This window comes from Aphelocoma coerulescens, chromosome 12, assembly GCF_041296385.1.
Source record: "Aphelocoma coerulescens isolate FSJ_1873_10779 chromosome 12, UR_Acoe_1.0, whole genome shotgun sequence".
In the NCBI taxonomy this organism is placed as follows: domain Eukaryota; kingdom Metazoa; phylum Chordata; class Aves; order Passeriformes; family Corvidae; genus Aphelocoma; species Aphelocoma coerulescens.
In genome coordinates this window covers 18,818,774-18,838,948 of record NC_091026.1, presented here as the reverse complement: position 1 = coordinate 18,838,948, position 20,175 = coordinate 18,818,774, and the positions used below count along the sequence as shown (strand labels likewise).

General features: G+C 44.5%; 1 long non-coding RNA gene across 3 annotated transcripts in view; it reads right to left on the bottom strand.

Annotated features, from left to right (window-relative positions):
* The window catches only part of LOC138117432 (uncharacterized), a 41,243-nt gene that overhangs the window by 8,814 nt on the left and 12,254 nt on the right, over positions 1 to 20,175 (bottom strand). For all 3 annotated transcript variants that reach the window (XR_011154638.1, XR_011154636.1, XR_011154637.1), the window contains 5 exons: positions 20,020 to 20,117; positions 13,641 to 13,823; positions 7,644 to 7,900; positions 4,700 to 4,835; positions 1,597 to 4,308 (listed from right to left, as the gene is read on the bottom strand). This is a non-coding gene — a long non-coding RNA (uncharacterized lncRNA). The remainder of the gene's footprint in view (positions 1 to 1,596; positions 4,309 to 4,699; positions 4,836 to 7,643; positions 7,901 to 13,640; positions 13,824 to 20,019; positions 20,118 to 20,175) is intronic.

Here is a 20,175-nt window from a genome sequence, read left to right as displayed (position 1 = left end):
AAATACTGCTGTAATAAAGCCAGGATAACCCCTGGGGGCACCTGTTATGGTTCCTAACATATCAATTGACCAATGTAGCTCAAAATTGAATAGTCTTAGACAGGAACTATGTTGTCTCTTTAAAATGTGTTGTGTATTAGCTCATTAGAAACTGATCGTGACAACAGAATAGGTGAAATACAACATTTTCCCTACAGTTTTATGGCAAATATTTATCCTCCAGGATGTAGAATTAATCTTTGTCCTAAGCATTAGTTACCCTTCATGACCAGGGAAACTTTGCTTATGTGTTTGCCAGAAAATCTGCTTTGGCCCACCAAAGAAAATGAGGTAATTGGGTGGAAAAGTGGGAAGCCAGAGATTTCCATTCACTCTGCAGGGTAACTGCAAAATCAGTGGGATAAGTGGGGCAAGGCAATGCAAAAATTGCAAGTTCAGCATGCAAAAGGCAAGAGAAAGTAAAATATGGCTTAAACTGTGATGAAGAGGATAAGGGAGCTTAAGGGTGTTTACGCTGATGAGGTTATTGGCTTGGAGTGTGACCTAAGGAGAAGATAAATGGATTGATCCCACACCGGGGTCTCTGTCGGGGCTGGGAATGACAATGAATTACAGGGATTTAATTGGCAGCTGCCTTTTCACCTGTGCTGAGTGAGTGCTCTCACTTGTGCCTCTGGAGTTATAGATGCCAGAAAGGGCAAAGACAAGCTGGAATTAATAAAAAAGGATGGCTGAGTAAGAGACAAGCACATTTTGAGTGCTGGGATAAATCAGGAGTGATGCTGCTGAGCAGGGGAGTGATACCCCTGTGAAACTGGGACAAATTGATCAGAACAAGACCCCTGCTCATTAAGTGAGCAAGTCACTTCTGAGCCAGGAGAAGAACACCAAACTGCCTTTCATTAAAGCTGCTAGAGAGGCGTCTCTGCTATCCAATTTGCACAGGATTTGTTTTGCCTGCAGAATAATTTATTGTTATTTCTGTTGCAGTAATGACCACGAGTTCAGTGTTCTGTGGGCTGTGTGCTCACTCCTGAGACAAGATCCAGAAGTATAGAAATCAGGCAGAGGCTGGTACAAGCAGTGACAGTGGAATGGGGAATGCTGGCAGTACAGCTGTGTGTTTTTATAGACTAAAGGGGTTTTTTTTCACCATCCTGGGGTTCCATTCTGTGATTCCATGATGCCCATGGCACTGTGAAGGGTTCACTGGCCGGAGAGGCTTGTCCTCCCAGACACCTCCTGGGTGCTCCTTAAACACAGCTCAGGGTCCCCAGGGAGCAGGGGGTGCCTGGAGAATTAGGGGGACTGAGTCTATTAACGCCCTCGGGAAGAGGGGGGGAAGAGGATGCACAGCAAAAGGATAATGGATAAAAATTAACTGATGGAGCTTAAAGCCACCAGCCCCTCGTGTGAGGGTCAGAGCTGAGCTGCTCATTCCACTTCCCACAGAATTTAAGTTTCCTTCAAGGGAGGTGGGAGGAGGGGCTGGTGGGAGGAGAAGGGAATTCTGTGGGGTGTCCTCCCAGCCTGGGGGGGTTCAGGAGGCCTGATGCCCCTCTGGAGGTCACACCAACCAGCCCTGCATGCAGTTACCAAGTACTTCTCAGGTTTTTTCTCCTCTGTTGTTATGGAAACAGGCTGTCCAAGGGCTGCTGAGCTTCTGAATCCTGGATGTGCAAGGAGGGCAGGTAGACAGGGAATCCCTCTGTGCAGCTTCAAAGCCGAATAAAGATGAGGATGTTATTTCGGAGATACATTAAATAAGCACAGAGAGCCAAAAGCACTATCACAGAGGAATTCCTAGGATGGCCATATCCATAGGAAAGCCTGCTGGTGTGAATTTCTGTCACCCCCTGCAGGCATGTGCGGCATCACCCTGCGGAATGCCAGAGGTTTTGCCCGAGGAGATGCCTCGTTACACGCTGAGACAATTTCACCTGGTGCACATTTCATTAGGGCATTCCTTGTGTTTCTCCAGTTCATTTCATTTTCTTATATTTCATTTCATTCATTTCCTGAAGTTGCAGGATCAAAGACTTGAAGCTATAAACCCATGCCAGGATGACAGTGGTGATTTGGAGAAGGACATCTGAGGAAATTCAGCAACTCTGAGTGCTCTAAGGCTGGAGATAATAATTCCAAGTGTGTTATTTCATCTGGGATAACATGCATCCTCCAAACCTCTGCTTCCAGTTCCTTGCTTGGCAGATCAGACTGGGTTTTTTGGAGCTCCAGCCCTGTGTGGAGTCAGTCTGATGTTCTGAGCCCGTGAGCCAAGGCAGTTTTCTCAGAGAGACTCAATGACTTCTTTCAGAGCAAACTTGCAAGAGGCAGCTGGCAGACACATGGACTCGTGTAAGCTGGCCAGGAAAATGTGTCTGATTGCAAAAAGGGCAAAAGAGATGATTAATCTCTCCAAGGGCTTTCTATCCCACCTTCTCTGCAGTGCATCCATGGAGCAGCTCCTCTCTGCTTCTCCCCCGAGCACCCTTGGATCACTCGCTGCTCCCTCCCTCTTTATTCAGCTGCACAGTTTGCCTCAGACTCTTCAAAGGCTGTAAGTCAGATTGCAAGATTTAAGCAAAGAACAAAACTATCACCAGCCAATTCACGCAGCCTCCACGGGAGAAAGGAGGAAAGGCAAATTCCTCGCCGCTGTTTCCCTGATGGAGCTCCCACCTTTGGGGCAGGAGCGAGATTGTCTGCAGTTCACTCCTCCTGCCGAGGAGATCTCCAGCTCCCTGCTGAAGCTGCTGATCAGTGCACTGGATAATGCCAGCCTGGAATGGCAGCCTCCAGAGGAATACTTGTCCACTCAGTAGCGCCTGTAGGAAAATTTAACTCACTCAGGATGCTGCAAGATCTCGTAGGTAAAACCAAGTCAGAGTGTGAGGTGTTGCTGGACATGGAAATGAAGGAAGAGAAATGGTTGGATTGTAGGAAATGCCACCCTTATTCCAGCCCTGGGCCACACTGGGGGAGAGTCAGAGCTTCTGGTGCCCTCTCCTGGTGCCAGAGCTCCTCCAGAGCAGTGGGACCACAGTGTGGTCTGGCTGCCGGTGTTCGACTGACTCGAGGTACTGATGTTTATTCATGCGTCTGTGATAACTCCGAATTCAAATCAGCAAAGCCCACGCGCTGGGAGAGAGGGTGTGAACAGTCCATGAGCTGTGTCCCCAGGCCAGGGCTGGCCAGGCACTGAGTGATGCTGCAGTGACACACAAGCACGTCATTTCTTCTGGAAGCACCACAAGCACACGTTCAGGTCCGTGAAACGATCCCGGGTTTTTAGCTGACACAAATTCTTTTGATGTGAAGCTGGATTCTTCAAGGCTGGTTTTGTGCTGCTCTGCGCTGCCTGAGGTTGATAAAACCAAACCCCTTTTCTGATGCCTAGGTGGTGTGGAAGGAGTCTCATGAACAGGAGATACGGCTCCATGGGCAAAGCCACTGTGGGAGCTTCCCAAATAAATCAATCCACGCTCATCAGACCCTGAGTACAGATATCGGTGTCAGAGTGGTCCTGGGAACACAAAACAAAACACAGAGAAGACCTTTCTTTGCAAAGATTGTCCTTCCCTGCAGGATACACCAGCTCTTTCCTCGAGCAGTGCTCTCAGTCTGGGGAAGATACAAAAGTTTGGTGTGATCAGCTAAGAACTTGACCAGAACTCCTGAATTCACCAGAAAAGCATTAGGTCACTATGGCACAGTGACAGAACAAAGCCCTGTGGGGAACACACAGCTTTTTATTACTGACTAGTGCATCAGACCTCCAATTTCAGTGCAGAAAAGGAGAAATCTGGAATTCTACTGTCTGTCCCTCCTCCTGAAAATTCAATTACATGGTATTTTTCCATCAGTATTTGCTCCTGAAGGTTACATTGCTTCCAGTTACCCTGAACTCGACTGAGAGCCAGTTCTCTTCTAAGTGCACTTCTCGGAGCCAGCAGCAGCCTGGAGAAAAGATTATCATGCAGGAGCAAGATGGCACTAATTACAGAAATAGGTGTTTCAGCTGCTGCTGGTTTGGAATATTGGAGTGAATTAAAACAAATGAAGCTGACATTAAACAGATATTTAGAAAAAGTGCCAATGACTGCAGAAGCAGAGCTGTCCACAAGATGAAGGAGGTGTTTTATGATGTGCAGTGTTTTGTGATTTCAGCGCTGTTCATGTCCCTGAGAGCACAAAGGGACCTGAGTCTTTCCAAGAATCTGCCTGCAAGATGTGGGATAAATGTCCTGCTGTCCCTCTGCAGCAGATGCCAGGGACACCCAGCCAGTCCCTGAGTCAGCAGGACACCTGGAAGAGAGCAGAGCAGAGAATCCCAGAATGATTTGTGTTGGAAGGGACCTTAAATCCCATCCCATTCCACCCCCTGCCCTGGGCAGGGACACCTTCCACTATCCCAGACTGCTCCAGCCTGCCCTTGGGCACTGCCAGGGATCCAGGGGCAGCCACAGCTGCTCTGGGCACCCTGTGCCAGGGCCTGCCCACCCTCACAGGGAGGAATTTCCTCCTAACCTCTAATCTAAATCCCTGCCCTTTTAGTTTAAAACCACTCCCTGTCATCCATCACTACCTGCCCATGTGAAAAACCACTCTCCAAGCCTCATCCCTCATGGCTCTTGCTGCTTCCTCCAGTCTTCCTCACACACAGTCCCCCTCAGATTCCATGAGGAACTCCCTTCACCTTGAACAAGTTTTGTGGATCCACTGGGTTTTTTTCTCCTGCAGGGCAGCACCTCACTCTCCAACGCATCCAACCTCATGTGCACCACTCAGGAGATGCAGAGGCAGTCCCCAGTCTACAGCTGCTCCAACAAAAGCTGTTTGGATGCAGGAAAGAAATAAATTGGCAAAGCGGGAATCCAAGATGCTGCAGAGCATTATTCCCCTCCACAGGGCTCTGAAAGGCCATGACTGCTAAGTAGTATCTCTAACAAATACTATTTTTGCCTTTATCACTCAGACTTAACCCAAAACAGACACACAGACTGGTGTGGCATGTAAACTCCTTTTTCTGTTTAGGGTAAATTCAGCTGTGAGCATTTTCCAGAAAATACTGGTGAAATGGAATTGTCCTCAGGGAGCCCTATACCCTTCCTTCAGAGCTGCTCCTCTTGCTCTAACAGTTCTTCCTCCTGAATTTTGAATCCCAGGTGTTGATGAGAACTGAAAAATTTTGCCAAAACCCAACTATCTTAAAATCAGTGCCCAGAAATCTTTCATCAGTGTGCAACATTTGTGACACTCAGTGAGGTAAAGGCAGAACTGGATACAAGTATGCTGAAAGGTGTTACACGAAAAGATTCAGAGGATAAATTGTTAATTGGGTGGGGGAGAGGGGTTTTCTCAGCGTTCTGGTTTATAATCTTCCATTTACATAGTGGAATAATCTCAAAATAAGGATTATTATAATGTAGGAAGGCCTAATTGAAAGAAGGTTCTGTGGTTAACTCAGGAACTGCTTAATTTCAAATGCTTTTATCATCCCCTCATGTGAATCCACATTTAAGCACGAAGGAAAAATACATGGCATATTCAGGAACAAACAAAGGTATTGTCTGCCGTAAGAAGCTTATGTAAATGTGGGATGGCAGAGCTCCTTTTTGCCATAAACCTTTCCAATACCTCAATAAATCATGAAGAACAAAAAAAAAAATCCCTTTTTTTAAGGAGGTTTGCTGTCAGATTTCACCTGTCCAGGACTGAGGACACCACTGTTCAGGGTATTAAAAAAAGAAAAAAAAAGAGATTTGTTAGAATCTTCCTAGACAGAAAATTGCAAATAAATATCAACTTTTGTGTGTTTCCTCTGTGGATGCACTGACAATTTGCTGATTTTCAAAGCAAGGTGACATCATGCAGGGATGGATGCACCTGCTCGGGTGTTTGCCATCCTTTCATTCCCCCTTTACAAGCCAGTGGATTTATTTTTGCTTTTAAAGGCAGAGAGACTTAAAAAAAAATAAATTAAAAGGTGCCTGTACTAGAGTGGCTTAAGGCCTTTGAATATAACATGGTGAGAAAAATGCAGCAGCAGTGACATTTCCATTCTACCCAGTCCAGCAACCATCCTGTGATACCAGGAAAATACTTTGCCTCCTTCTTTCTCTCTTGCTGTTCTCACCTTTTAATTTTCCTTTTAGACCAGAAGTACCTCAGAGAAGGACCTGTGTGCTCCTAAATATGAACAGAATCCTTCAGTTCCCAGTGTTCTGCTCCCGGTTGTTCTTGGAAGACCAACAAATCTAATTACATGGAGGCAGGATGCATGTGGATGCAACATTACTTTGTTCAGCCTAATCAGCTCAATTCCATCAGTGGAATCTCTCTCAATTATAGGAGAATCCATGTGTACCACCGAGACAGCAGGAATCAATCCTAATTACTCCCCACTGCCTGCACCATTCTCCTGTGCAAACAGACAAGGGACACGAGGTGTTCCCAACATGAGCGGTGCTTATGAATTCCTTCTGCTGGGAATCTCTTGCTGCCTCGTCAGGAAAGGCTTGTGCTGTGCCCAGCAGGAATACCAGCACTATTTATGGCAGCAAGAGCAATAAAATGGGGGTTTCAAGCAGAAAAACGATTGGAAAACTCATCAGAGGTCTTTCTAGAGAGAGTAGAGTATGCCCACCTCCCTTCTGAGCAGTGGATTCATGGATTCCTTCTTGTCTAAGAAAAAATAAAGAGATCCTTATGTTTTATGAAGTAAGAACTTCATAAACTCATTTCCTGTTCCTGACAGAAATGTTGTTTCTTAGTAAATCACACATCACAAATCAGTACCAAACCAAAATTCCCCTAAGGATGGGCAGTGGGGTTCCCTGCACCTCTCAAAGGCATGAGCAGGAGGGAGCTGTGACCGCTCTGCGTGGAAGGAGAAGGATCAGGTCGCCAAAACTGCCCCACACTGGGCAGGACCTCCTGGCTCACTCTGCAGCCACCTCCAGGCTGCCCAGGGAGGAACCAGGAGCTGGTTTGATCCCAAGAGCATCAGCGATGTGCACAGACAATTTTATAGTGCTCTGAGTACCTCTTGAGCATCCCTGGCAATCAGGCTTCGAGTCTGTGTGCACTCTTACAAAATGAGGGAGGGTTTGCAGTGCTCCCTTTAATCATCTTTATTTGGGTATTGGGCTCCTGAGTGTGCTCCTTCCTGCCCTGAAGTCAATTTGAGTTACAATTTGAGCCCTGGCTCCCCAAAAAGGCCGTGGAAAGGGGTCAGCCCGTGCTCCCAGCTCTGACCCCAGCACACAAACCTGCTCTCGTTTTTATCCTCCCAGCTCTGAGTGCCTTATCTGCTATAAACCCACAGAGCAGCCACACAGGAATTAGAGAGCTGCTGTGTCTCAGAGAATGATTTTCGTCCTCAGCGATTACACAAATCAGAATTGAGTGAAATTATTCAGCAGAGTTGAAAAGTCAGGAGAAGAGGGCAGTGGACCAGAATGGTGCCCAAAACCCTCCAGCAGCACAGCATCCTCCCTTTATTTGATGCAAAGACAGAATGCTGCTTGTTCCTGACAGGAATTGCACTCCCAGGAGTCATACTCATACATCAAAGAATACAGAAGGAAATAAAAAACAAAATTGGAGGAGACAATCAGCAAGACTTTTTTCAAACTTACAGTTGAGATCAAAAGGTCGACTTCAGATTTCCAGCTCTCCTTGTCCTAAGGACAAGCTGAAAGATGCCACTCTTCTCCAGGGCCAGATTTGGAAAATACACAAATCCTTTGTTATAATTTGACCTTGCAAACATCTTTCACAATGGGGATTATGGTGTTGGCAGAAGATTATTCTGCACCTGTTTCCCTGACATTTGTCCCTCGCAGAGGAAGTGCAAATACTGGTGACATCAACCCTCAGTGGTGCCTTGTCAATCCTGTGGAGACAGAGCCGGTAAGCAAAGAGAAAGAAGGGAAAAGGTGATGAAGAAATAAAAACAGAAGCAGAAACTGGAAAGCTTTTTTCCCCATCCACCACTTCTACCAACAAAGCAAAACAAAAGATGAACGGGAAAAATCAATACAAGTCAGTGAAAAGAAAAACATGTTGGAAATGTACACAGGGAGATGCAGGAACGCCCTGGCATTTATTCTAAAGTCACACAAAAAACTGCACCTCTCTTTAAAATATTGGGAAAGCCTGGATGAAACACACCTGATATAAAGGGTTGCTGAGATGGAAGTGACTGACAATATCCAGGGGGAAAAGAGACAGATGAAAACCAGGCTGTTGCAGCTGGATGCTCTGACTGAAGTTAGATGTTTCTTAGCAGGAGAGAAATGTAATAACTTTGGAAAGAAAATTGAATAAAGCTGGCAAATGTCCTCTACAGAATGAGTGAGAGGCTGCTGTCACAAGCACTGACAACAAAGCTGGAAGCCAGCTCGGAATCCCAATTTTCAAGTGGGGCAAAGCTCTTCCTTTTCTCCCTGTTAACTTCCAGCCAGCTCTAAATGGGATTAAAGAACCTAATGAAGTTGTTACCATTAATTCCTTACCATTTATTATTGCCATTAATTATTACTGTTTTCTGGGTTTGTCACCTGTGTTTTCACACCAGGCTATTCCTGGTACCTCAATATTAAGTTCCCTCATCCCTTGGCTGCTGATGGGAAGTGGGAACTTCTAACAGCTAATTTTGCCGGGCTGTTATGAAAATCTCATTCTGTCTCTAATAAATACTGTGTTTGATATGGATCACATCTGTAATTCTCAAAAAAAAAAAAAAAAAAAAGAGCTCTCCTATAAAAAAAAAGTGGGTTTTATTGAGACTCAACAACATATTGTGCCACAAGCAAATCTCCAGCTGAAAAACCTGAAATGGACATATTTCTTTTAAATAACCCTGATTTTTTTAATCCCACCTCAATAACAGCAACATGAAAAGAAATAAATCTAAGTTGTGTACCTATGTGATACCAAAATCTCCTTGGTTTCATCTCAGCCATAAACACATCAGTGACCCAAATCCCTGCTTCTGTAGAGAGGTTGAGATTTAATTTACAAAAAAACTTAAGCTATTTTTAAAATATTCCCCAGTTTTTCATCTTCATTCATTTTGATGCACATATTTAAACAGTTTCCAGTATTTCAGTTTTCTTGGCCAAGCAGAAATATTTATTATACTTGTAAAGTTTATATTTGCCTGTAGCAAAGCAATTTATCATTACTATACATGGGTGACTTTGCTGATTATTAAAATACTGTTAAAGTGAAAACTGTTCAGCTCACCACTCTCCTCTAATTTATTCTCGTTGTTTGACTTCAATTGGAATAATTCTGAAAAATAATACATCAGAGTCAGACATTGAGACAGGGGATGGATGGACAGGAAGGTGAGAAGTGCCCTGTTGGTGATACTGAGCTGTTCTGAGAGGTTTTGGGGCTGGATAGAAATGGAAAATAGGAAAAGGAGGCTCAGGGGGGACCTTGTGGCTCTGCACAAGTCCCTGACAGGAGGGGGCAGCCGGGGGGGTCGGGCTCTGCTCCCAGGGAACAGGGACAGGAGGAGAGGGAACGGCCTCAGGCTGGGCCAGGGGAGGCTCAGGGTGGACAGCAGCAGGAATTTCTTCATGGAAAGGGTGCTCAGGCCTTGGCAGGGGCTGCCCAGGGAGGTTTGGAGTGCCCATCCCTGGAGGTGTCCAAGGAAGGGCTGGAGGTGACTCTCAGTCCTCAATGTGTGGATCAGGCAGAGTGTGGACTCAATGGTCCTGGAGGGCTTTTCCAACCTCAGTGATTCTGGGACTGTGTGAAAAGTTGCCCAGGGATGAGGGAGCACGTCAGGGCAGCTGTCACAGCTCCACTGCAGACACAGCACAACCACACACGGTGCTCAGAGCTGTTGTTCCTGCTGTGCCTTTAGTTTTCTGTGTATGGAGAAGGTTTTGGAGACAGCAGAGTGATTTTTAACAAGCCCATGGGAGGGACTTGGAGTTCAAAGTGTGTAAAGGAGAAAAGAAGATAAATGCTCTAGATCTTTTTTCCAATCCAGTAAAAATCAAGGAGTCATTAGAGCTGGAAAAGCCCTTCAAGATCATAGAGTCCAGCCATTCCCCCAGCACTGTCAAGACCACCACTGACCCCTGTCCCCAAGTGCCACATCCACACATCTGTTAAATCCCTCCAGGGATGGTCATTCCACCACTTCCTTGCCAGCCTGTTTCGATTCCTGGCCGCCCTTTAAGTGAAGAAATTTTTTCCTAATATCCAACCCAAATTTCCCCTGGTGGAACTCGAGGCCATAACAAAATGTGTTAGGTTCCCATATCCCCACTGAATGCGTGAACTGAAGGGGCAAATTCTTGTTGTTTAAAACACCTCCTTTATGTCTCATTTACAGCCCCTGTGGCTGAATTTGAGCTGGAATTTTGCACTCCAGGTTTCCAACCAGCAGGGATTATTTATGGCTGAATCAACAACTTCTCTATGCAAGGAACTGCGATGGCAATGCTGAGAGAACAGCCCCCAAAAGCTGCAGCAGGTCCTGCTGTAAGTTTTGGGTGAAGCATCATCCGTCCTTTAGTCTGGGAATCTTGTAAAATTAAAACACGACAAAATCCAAATGCTGGTAAGCAGATAAGAGCACTGAGCTCATTATTCTGGGCTTTTCATTCCCCAGCAGTTACATTTTCCTCTATCGTTTGCTGTCCTTGTAGCGATAACTCACATCATTTTAGAGTTGCACAAAATGAGATTTTCAACAAAACACTTATTGCTCAATCTGAATTAACCATGTTTTAGGTAATATTTCCACATCCTCTCTTTTTCCTGAAACTGAACCTCAGGTCAAGTTGTAGACTGCTCTTCTCTGACAACAATTGCCCCAATCAGAGCGGTCGCTTTACTTCTTAATGAGCTGATTTTTGTTCTGTTTCTTCCTCTGCGTTATCTTAAAATGCAGAAGATGGTAATTTACTTTAGTGCACAGCAAATCCCCTCCAGTAAGAAATACATTCTTCTGAAGCCAGAGTGGCCAATAGCAAATAAAGTTCAGTTCTTTGGGTGATGTCAAAACAATGCCTGACGGAAACAAAGGCAGCTGCTTTGATTTATATTGCCTTCCCCCAGCACTACAAGGCAGCGTTCTGCTTGCCCTTTTCTCTGCAGTTGCACATTAAGCTGAATGCTTTAGAGATTTTCCCCAACAACTCCCAGATCTCTTTCCTAATCAGTATTCGGCACATCTTTCCTTCAGCAGATGCGCTATTTTCCCCCTTTGTTCCAAGATTCATTGTTCTCCATTAACTGCAGTTGCCATTTATTAGTCCAGATGCGGGAATGATCCAACGACCCCGTGCGAGTCGGGGTGTTCGCACCCACCCACCCACCCGCCTGTGCTCCATGGGCCCTGGGATCATCAGATATTTAAATGTATGCACCAGAACCAGGGGCTGTTTACGTGAGATTTATGATGTTCCCCAAATGTGCATATGATGGCAAAATGCGATTTTCAACTAAAAGGGAGCCATCTTCAAAGATGGTTTTTGAAGATTGGCTCTTCCCCAGCTTTGAGAACACAAAAATCCACAGGAGCAGATCCTCAGCTGGTGAGAAGTCTTGTTAGGATTAATGCTGCTGGGTTGATTTACACCAGGTAAGGGTGTGATCAATTAAATCTGTGCTGTGAACTATATAATTTTTTAATGAAAATTTAAATGTAGTCATGCTAGGCCACAGTACTCATTCTGGGGAGAAAAAGGAGAAAAAAAATTAACTATGGAAACACTGGGAGAATCCATTCTGGAAATACAGGCAAATTGGTAGGAAATGGAGTGTGTCATGCTTAAATATTCAAACTACTGATAATATAAACAGGTGGCAACCATGTAATATAAAGTACATTAACTTGGAATTCTGTAGACACTTGGATGATAGGAAAATAGGATTTCACATCGTATTAGCCCGCTGGCCCATGAAATCCTATATCCTTCTTTCAACACTGGCTAGTGGTTAATTCTTCAGTGGAAGACAATCCCGCCTCTCATAATGCGCCTCAGAAACACAAAATGCCACAGGACACAAGAAGCAGGAGAAGAAAGTGCAAGACAGTCCTTGAAAAAATTTGGGAAAAGCCAAAAAATAAGAGCTCCTAGCTTTAATTAAGAGCAAAGCTTCACTGTCTTAGAGCCAAGCTCAGCTGGGTGTTGGATGGCTGGAAGTGAGTGGTGCTTTCTCCCCTCGGGTTATAACCCAGCTCCCCATCAACCCTGCCTCAAATTTATGATCCCGCTGCCCTTTGTGAATAAAGATGTTTCCACTTCATAAAGCCAAGGGTATTCCTGGCAGTCGCTCTTCCCTTTCTCCAAGGGGGGTAATGAGGATGGCAACTCAGTGACCCTTCCTTCGTGACAGTCGCTCAAAGCAGAATTGGGAGTCAGTGTTAGGGACAGGTTCAGATAAAATGTGACAGATAATGTCAGACTCAGTGAATATTTTCTTGGCTACCACAGAAATAAGTCTGGGTTTAAGTTAAAATAAATGTTCTGGCATATTCTGGTTGCGTCCATGGAAATGTCCAAGGCCAGGCTGGATTGGGCTTGGAGCAGCCTGGGATAGCAGAAGGTGTCCCTGCCCATGGCAGGGGTGGAATGGGATGGGATTTAACATCCCTTCCAACCCAACCCATTCTGGGATTCTGGATTGCCTTAAAGATGTGTTCACACTGAGATCTAAGCCTGGAGCTTTGTCAGAGGACTTCAAAAGGAACTACTTGTCCTTCAGTTGGGGCAAACCCCCCACAGGGCTCCTGCGTCATGTCCCCACCGTGCCCCACACACAGTTTGGGGTTTCCACCCTCTTTGAGAGAAAACAAACCTCCCCAGCAGCCAGAGGAAGCATCTCAAGAGCCAAGACAAAATCATATCTTTGTACCTAAACTCAAACAACACCATTTTCCCATCCGGATCCGGGTATGGATCCTGTAACACAGCATGGCCACTTCTTCCCTTTGTTCCCAAGTGATTTTGTCACTAATACACACCATTAAAAGGACGATTTCCAATGAAATGGTTTCAGAACTGCAAGCTCTTCTAAAGGCTGAACTCAGGCAGGAGCTGATGATGCAGTGGATTTACTAAGCCAGGTCCAAGCACACAAGAGTGATGGGAAAGAATACCCTGTCTGATACTTTTTTAATAGACTTTGGATAACAACAGTACACAGCAAAGCATCATTTAATATCTTAAATGATCCATCTTGTCATGCTATGGCTTCATCTCCCATGATCTATTGCTTTGCAGCATGCTATTATGTATATAGAAAAAACAGCTTGCAATAAATTATCACAGCTCTATTTACTCCTCAATATCTGCTTCCTTTCCCATTTAACCCCTGCCAGTGTAAGTCCATTCTGAAAAACATGGATCCTTTTCCTAATCTTTGTGAGCCCTTTATAAGCACAGATATTTGTGATATGTCTCCCGCATAGCAAACATTCAGTGTATGACCTCTAGACCTCAAGTCTTACTGATAAACACCAGAATTGTAAAAAATGTTGATCCATTTTTGAAGATGATGGGCAACTCAAATCCTACAGCTACCAGGAAAGCAACAAAGTGCCTTGGAGAAGCTGTCTTAATTCCCTCATATGCTTTGAAAACCTTCTTGATATTACTCGCCTTGAAATATCTCCTTGATAAAGAGCTCAAAGCTGGATCCTACTCGTGCTCCTGGTGCCATTCCTGTGCCATGATGTTGCCAAGAGCAGATGGGCTTTCCAAGGTGGATATTTCTTCTTCCCATGGCCAGAAGTTTCACAGTGAATCCTTGTTGGAAGCTCTGCGGGACGAGAAGCCTGGGCCCTGGTGGGGGAGAGAGAAACAGTCCAAACCAATAAGGTTGATAAATGAACTCCCTTTATTAGCAGTCCAAAGGCACTTACATAGTATACCAGCTTGTTAGCCCTTAAGTGGCTTAAAGCTTATCAAGACACATTTCTCTTTCTACATAATTGGACTTATATTGGCAAGTTTCCACAGTCTTGTTATGATCAAAAGAATTCAGTGCTCACCTCCCTCGTTCACTCCCGGATAGCACAGCTGCAAGTTTTTCACTCCCTCTCTGTTTTCTCAGGCCTGCTTGTTTCCTTCACACAGGGACTTTCCCATGGAAAGTTTTTCTCACACACAAGCCTAAAATCTTCCAGGCCTATTGCTTGCACAGTTCTTTTATTGATCCCAATAATTCTATTTCCCAACAAATCCTGGGAAGCACAGCTGGGCAGGCAGCGCTAAAAGGAGATCTGGAGATGTTCTGAAAGTGAAGATCCCACAGAAATGCCAGAATAGGGCAGGCACCAAACGCTTCCTCGTTCATGGAGCACCAATTCATGGGCACATCCCAGCACAGCTCCAGGTCAAGGCTGTAATCTCCTGCATTTGCCAGTCTGGAATTCCTAAGCAGCTTTCTCTCTCCCCTTATAAATGACATCTTTTGATATGTGTTATCACATTTTTCCATTCAAATTCCATTGAAACTGTAGAGCAGCATAACAAAACACCAAATTATTCCTGCTAGATTCAGCAACTGGAATTAAAGAGGGGTTTTTTTTCTTCTTGAACGCAATTGTAATATTTCATATTCCTTCTACAAAGAGCAGAATTTAATGGCTCTTATGGATTTTTCACCCCCTTAGAGAATTAGAGAATTCAATTATTTTTGGAGACTGCTTGAGTTTCTATCTCCCAGTGATGATGAATTACCCATTGTAGCGGCCAACTTAAAAACAATACACAAAAATCAATTGTTTGACAAAAGGAAAGGCACAGAGAACCTGGGATTGGCACACACTGCCTTTGCCCTGAGTTTAAAAATTCACTAATTTCAATCATTTTGCCTTTTTAAACCACTTTCTGCAGCAGCATCTGATTACATTGCAGCTTTTCTGCTTTCCCATAGAGAGTGACTCTGCCAACAAGATGATTTGCCATCGAGAAATTGTAATTAACTTAATGAACTTTGTCTTTTAAACAGTTGGAGATTTTAGAGCTAAGAGTAATGATTATTCACAAGTAGCAGAGTTTGGTTTCAAACATACATATTCAGTGCCAGATAGCAGCAATTTGCATGTTAACATTTTCATGTTCAGACCCGCTCGCTGGCTACAGAATAATGTTATGCACCAAATAATAGCTTTAGAAATAACAATAAATAACATTGAGAAGGGAATTCAAGCAATGCCTCTTATAATGAAGAGTTTTAGGGCTCAAATCTGATGATAAAAGAACAACATTGCACCAGACCACAGCAAGAGTCCTTCTGTGGAGCTCGAAGAGCCAGTTGGAAACCAACTTTTCATTCTGTCCATGAATCAACAGACAAATTATATCTCCTAGTTTGGGCTGAGCAGCAGAAATTGTCAAGAAAAAGTATAGTTAGCCTGGAGCTATCAGTACAAATTGTTGGGGTTCCAAGTGCTGGGGCTTCGTGAACCAGCTGATTTTCCTTCTCTAGAAGTATTTCTTATTAATCTCATGCTAAAGAAACCCAAAGTATTGCACTGGTGAAGTGTGACTGAGTGCAGAGCTGGGATTTCCCACTGCACACACTCAGCCTGGTCTCATCCCCACACCATCAGATGTTCGGGATTTGGGGGGTTTGGCCATAAATTTCTCAGCAACTTTGAAGAAAATAGTGACTTTTCACAGGGAGTAAAGGAAGTGTAAGAAGCACCTGCAATGTGTTCCTTCTCTGAGGAAGGCTCGGCTTCTTCTCCAGGAGAGACCCAGCTCTTTGTCTGTAAAATTCATTTCAGGGAACTCTGGCTCTGAACAGGACCCTATACAATGTCCCCAGTGGAAAAAGAAAGGCATAAGTTTTTAGAAGCAGGGTTAGATGGGATATTGGGGAGGAATTGTTCCCTGTGAGGGTGGGGAGGCCCTGGCACAGGGTGCCCAGAGAAGCTGTGGCTTGAAGAGCCAGTGATGCATCTCTGAGGAGCAAGGTGTTCATGGAGTGCATTGAAATTATGGTGCCAGCTTGCCAAATGTAATGGGTGACCTCATCTCAGACACTTTGAAAAGATTGTTTTCAAAAGAAGACAACCCACATTTCCTAAAAAAAAAAAAAAGTTTTTCGACAAACACTCATGCTGAATATCTCTCTACCTTGCATGGCTTAGGTGAAGAGATTTGTCCAAAAAATGTCTGGTTTTTATAAGTTCAGAGCGTCACCCATTTATTACTTTTCTGTTTGGAGAGGTTTCTTTAATTATTATTACCAAGATATTTCCAGTGTAGGAATATTGTTCCTGTTTTGATTGTCACTCCACGGATCTCCTGCCAAAACTCACGTACAATTCCATTGCCACTGAAAAGCAAGAGCTCAAAGCTCTTACTCACTTGAGTAACCTCAGAGCCAAAGCAGTGGGATCAAGCCCCTCATTACACATCCCTGAAAGGCATTTTGTTGCAATGCTCCTGAATATCTTCACTGAGGACCCTCCACCTTGTCCTGTTGGAAGGGCTTTACAAAAACGCCAAAAAACCCCGCAGATGTGGGGTCCTGCTTCCCTTCCTGCAGAGGGGAACCAAAGGGACCACGCTGCTCTCCAGTGCTTTATAAAGGAATCTTCCCCCAGGGATTTTCACCCTGCTGAGTTACAAAAGGGAAATGCTGAGCAATTCCTAAGGTAGGAACAAAAGTTTTCTCCACGTAGCAGCTGCAGGGTTTGGATCACACCATAAATTGTAGATAAAATCGTGGGCATGAAGGCATGAAATTCTGGTAATGCTATTAACTCATCATTTTTATGTGAGGGCTGTCTGAAATACAAAACCTTGCTGAAACACCTGCCTAGCATGGATACGGCTCTCAGATATATCCTAACTCCAGGTAGATTCAGCTGCACAAATTAAGTTGTACTAAAGAAGAACTGCATTCACATCAAGCCTTCTGTCCCTACAAACATGCAGATTTCCATGTGTGACACACCCAAACCCCAAATTCCTCAGCACTTCTGCCACTTGCAGAATTCAATGTTATTTGAAGTCCTTCAAGACCACAACTGCAATAAGTGTTCCCACCTTTGGAGCAGTTTGAACTGCAGCAGCTGATGCTAAACCAAAATACAAATTTTCCACATGCAGAAGTGTACAGGGAGGGAATGTACAGTGTAAAGTGTACAGGTGAGGGAATTCTGCATCGATCCCTGTTTATTCAGGACTCACCTCCATCACAACAGGAGCAAGGGAAAGGGGCTATTATTGGTAGGAAAGGCAAAGGAAAAAGAAACACAGCTATAAACCAGCAAATATTCTCAATAAAAAGCCACACACGATAAAAACACCACCACACATGAAGAAGTTTGTCTCAGCAGCAGAGAGTGAAGAGCTGATGGTCCCACAGGACATCCAGAGATGTTCATTAAACCCAGGTTTGGCTGGCATGTGGTCACAGCCCAGCTCCAAATTACCTGATGTCTAGAGGCCTAGTCTGGGCTCAGGCAACATCATTTTTGTTGCAATCTTCATCCAAAACCCCCTGACAATGAACAAAATTATCACTTGTGAGCAAAAATACAGTTCTCTCTATCCCATTTTGAAACGCACACAGGTGCCCACACACAGGCACATTATCTGGCAGAATGAAGACAAATCCTGTCGTTGCAGAGTGCAGCCAGCTGACAGCATTTCCTGACAAGTACCTCGAGGGCAGAAATCAGTTGCAGCAGCTGGGTGAGCTCCCCCTGCTCTCCCTCACCTGCCCTGCCAGCAGCACTGCCCAGCCAGTCCTGGACTAACTCACACTGCATATCTCTCCTGCTTTAATTTAGATTATATTCCACTTGCAAATGCCACGGCTCAGTTACTTTCTGTAGGGCTTCCTAAAAACCAGGACAGCTCTGATGATCCGTTCTGGGCTGGAGCTGTTATTAAGCACATGTGCTTCTTGCCTTTTCCTAAAGCAAAATCACTGAGAAAATGCTCTGTACAGGTATAAGTTATGAGGGCAAGCACATGTAGGGACATTCAGAGGCAGGCTCAGCACCTCCAGGTGCTGAAGTAGGAAAGATCAAAAGTTATTACACTCTGGAGGTGGAGGACAATGTCACCATTCAGCATCATCCCCTACATTGCCAGGGGCAGGCACATTTCCATACCGCTGTAACAGTAATTAAGGTTCCCTTTTAGTGGATTCCTTAAGGGATCCACACTAACCCCTAAGTTAGGCACTGCCTGAGGAGGAACATGCAAACAGAGCAGGTTTTAAAGCAGTGAGGTAAAACACCACCTCACCTACCCCAAAATAACAGAGGTGGAAGAGAAGTGGTGAAGGGACAGTGAAGAAATATGAAAATCGTTTTCATTTATCACCGTATTTACTGTGTGTACCATATGTACAATGTGTACCAGCTTTATGGTGTGTGTAAATGCTCCAGCATCTACCTGATTGTTATCCTTGATGTTTGCACTAAGTGAACCAGAGCATCATTCTGAAAATAACAGCAAAACAGACCTCGGTGAGCTCAGGGATTGCCCTGCAAACAGCATCTACCTGAGAGAGGTGATGGCTTGTGACACTCCACATTTCAGCCTGCAGCCCTCCACATTCCTTCCTTCTGTTTCTCACAGAGGTTTTGATGCCTCCTCACTTTCCAGTTTGTCATTAAACTCAGATTTGGCAAAAATGTCACTCCCATGTGTCCCAATTTCTTCCAGTTTTTGGATATTTGGAATTTCCACAGGCTTGTACACACACACCAACCTCAGGAAGCGCCTGCAGAGACTCAGTTTGCTGCAGACAGTTTGCACAAGCGTTGCTCACTGTGATGAACTGGAAATTCCATGTGTTCCTCATCAAAATCACCCTTAATTGAAGCTAATTCCAGGGCTATCAGAGGAAGTGTTTGCACATTGCCTTATCACAGCTCCACTGGCAGCCACTTACACTTGGTTTCCCATTTATTTCATTCCCAGTTCAAAGCTGCCTGCCTTGGAATTCTCCACGGACCATTTCCAGCCATCCTCACAGATCTGGTGCCCACGTTCAGTTTCATTGAAGTCCCTGGGAAAATTTCCATTGATTTTAATTGAACAGACTGTTCAGCTTTTTTATTCCCCCCCTCCTCTGGCAATGAAACATTCCAACCACAAAATTCAAGGCCATGGGAGTGTGGGTCTCCTATTTTGTGGTGAAACTGAAAATCACCCCAGATTTTTGTGAGATTTGCAAAGAGGAAACATTTGGTGTGTTTTCCTCCTGAAGCCCACACCAGTTGTGTGATGGGTCTGAGAGTGAAACTGCTGTGAATTACATGTAGAGGTTTGCTACAATGGGACTTTGGAAATCAAAACTGATTTTGCATTTTATGTGACATTGTCAATTTTCTTAAGTTTGTCTGTTGCTTTTTTCTTCCCCAGGACAAAATAACATTATTTCCACGTGGTTACTCAAACAGTGGGTCATACCATGATTTGAAATAAGATTTCAGGCAGGGCACGTTTATTCCTATCTATCCCATTACTGTTTTCATAGAATCCTGGAATCACTAAGGTTGGAAAAGACCTCCAAGATCATCGAGTACAACCTTTGAATGAATAAATATCACAGTATTTGAGCCCCCACATCTGCTTTCTCTGCAAAATAGAGCTATTAAAGATAAAAGGGATTTGTTTGCTATGATCATCATCCTTTTTGACATGATTGGGAAGAAAGGAACAGGATGTGGGGACAGCCAGAGAAGATCTGTCGGGTGGCAGTCAGTGAAGGATGCTCAGTGATTCCCAAATAATTGTGCTCCATCAGCGGGCATCTCACAAGGATGGCACTCCCCTCCTGGGATTCCTTCCCTTTTGGGCAGGAAGATTCCTTATCCTAGTCAAATTCTATGGATATTTTCTTGTGGCATTAACAAAGGTCTGATTGCCCCCAAGTGCTGTGACAGAGCCCACTCAGGGTGGTTGTTGTGAGTTCAGGAGCATTGGCTAACAGTGAGATGCCTCCCATGGTAATGAAAAGAAATCTACAACAAAAGAAGTCCAGAAAGTTCAAGTCTACCTCAGGTTCACTGGTTCCTGCTCTATTCTTTCATGCTATTCATCTGCTCTCAATGCAGGGCTGCAGAATTCAAACACATTTTCTCCAGGCTTCTTTCACTGCACAAAACAAAGTTGATTCAATTAAAAAAAAAAAATCCCCAAAAGTGAACTAAAC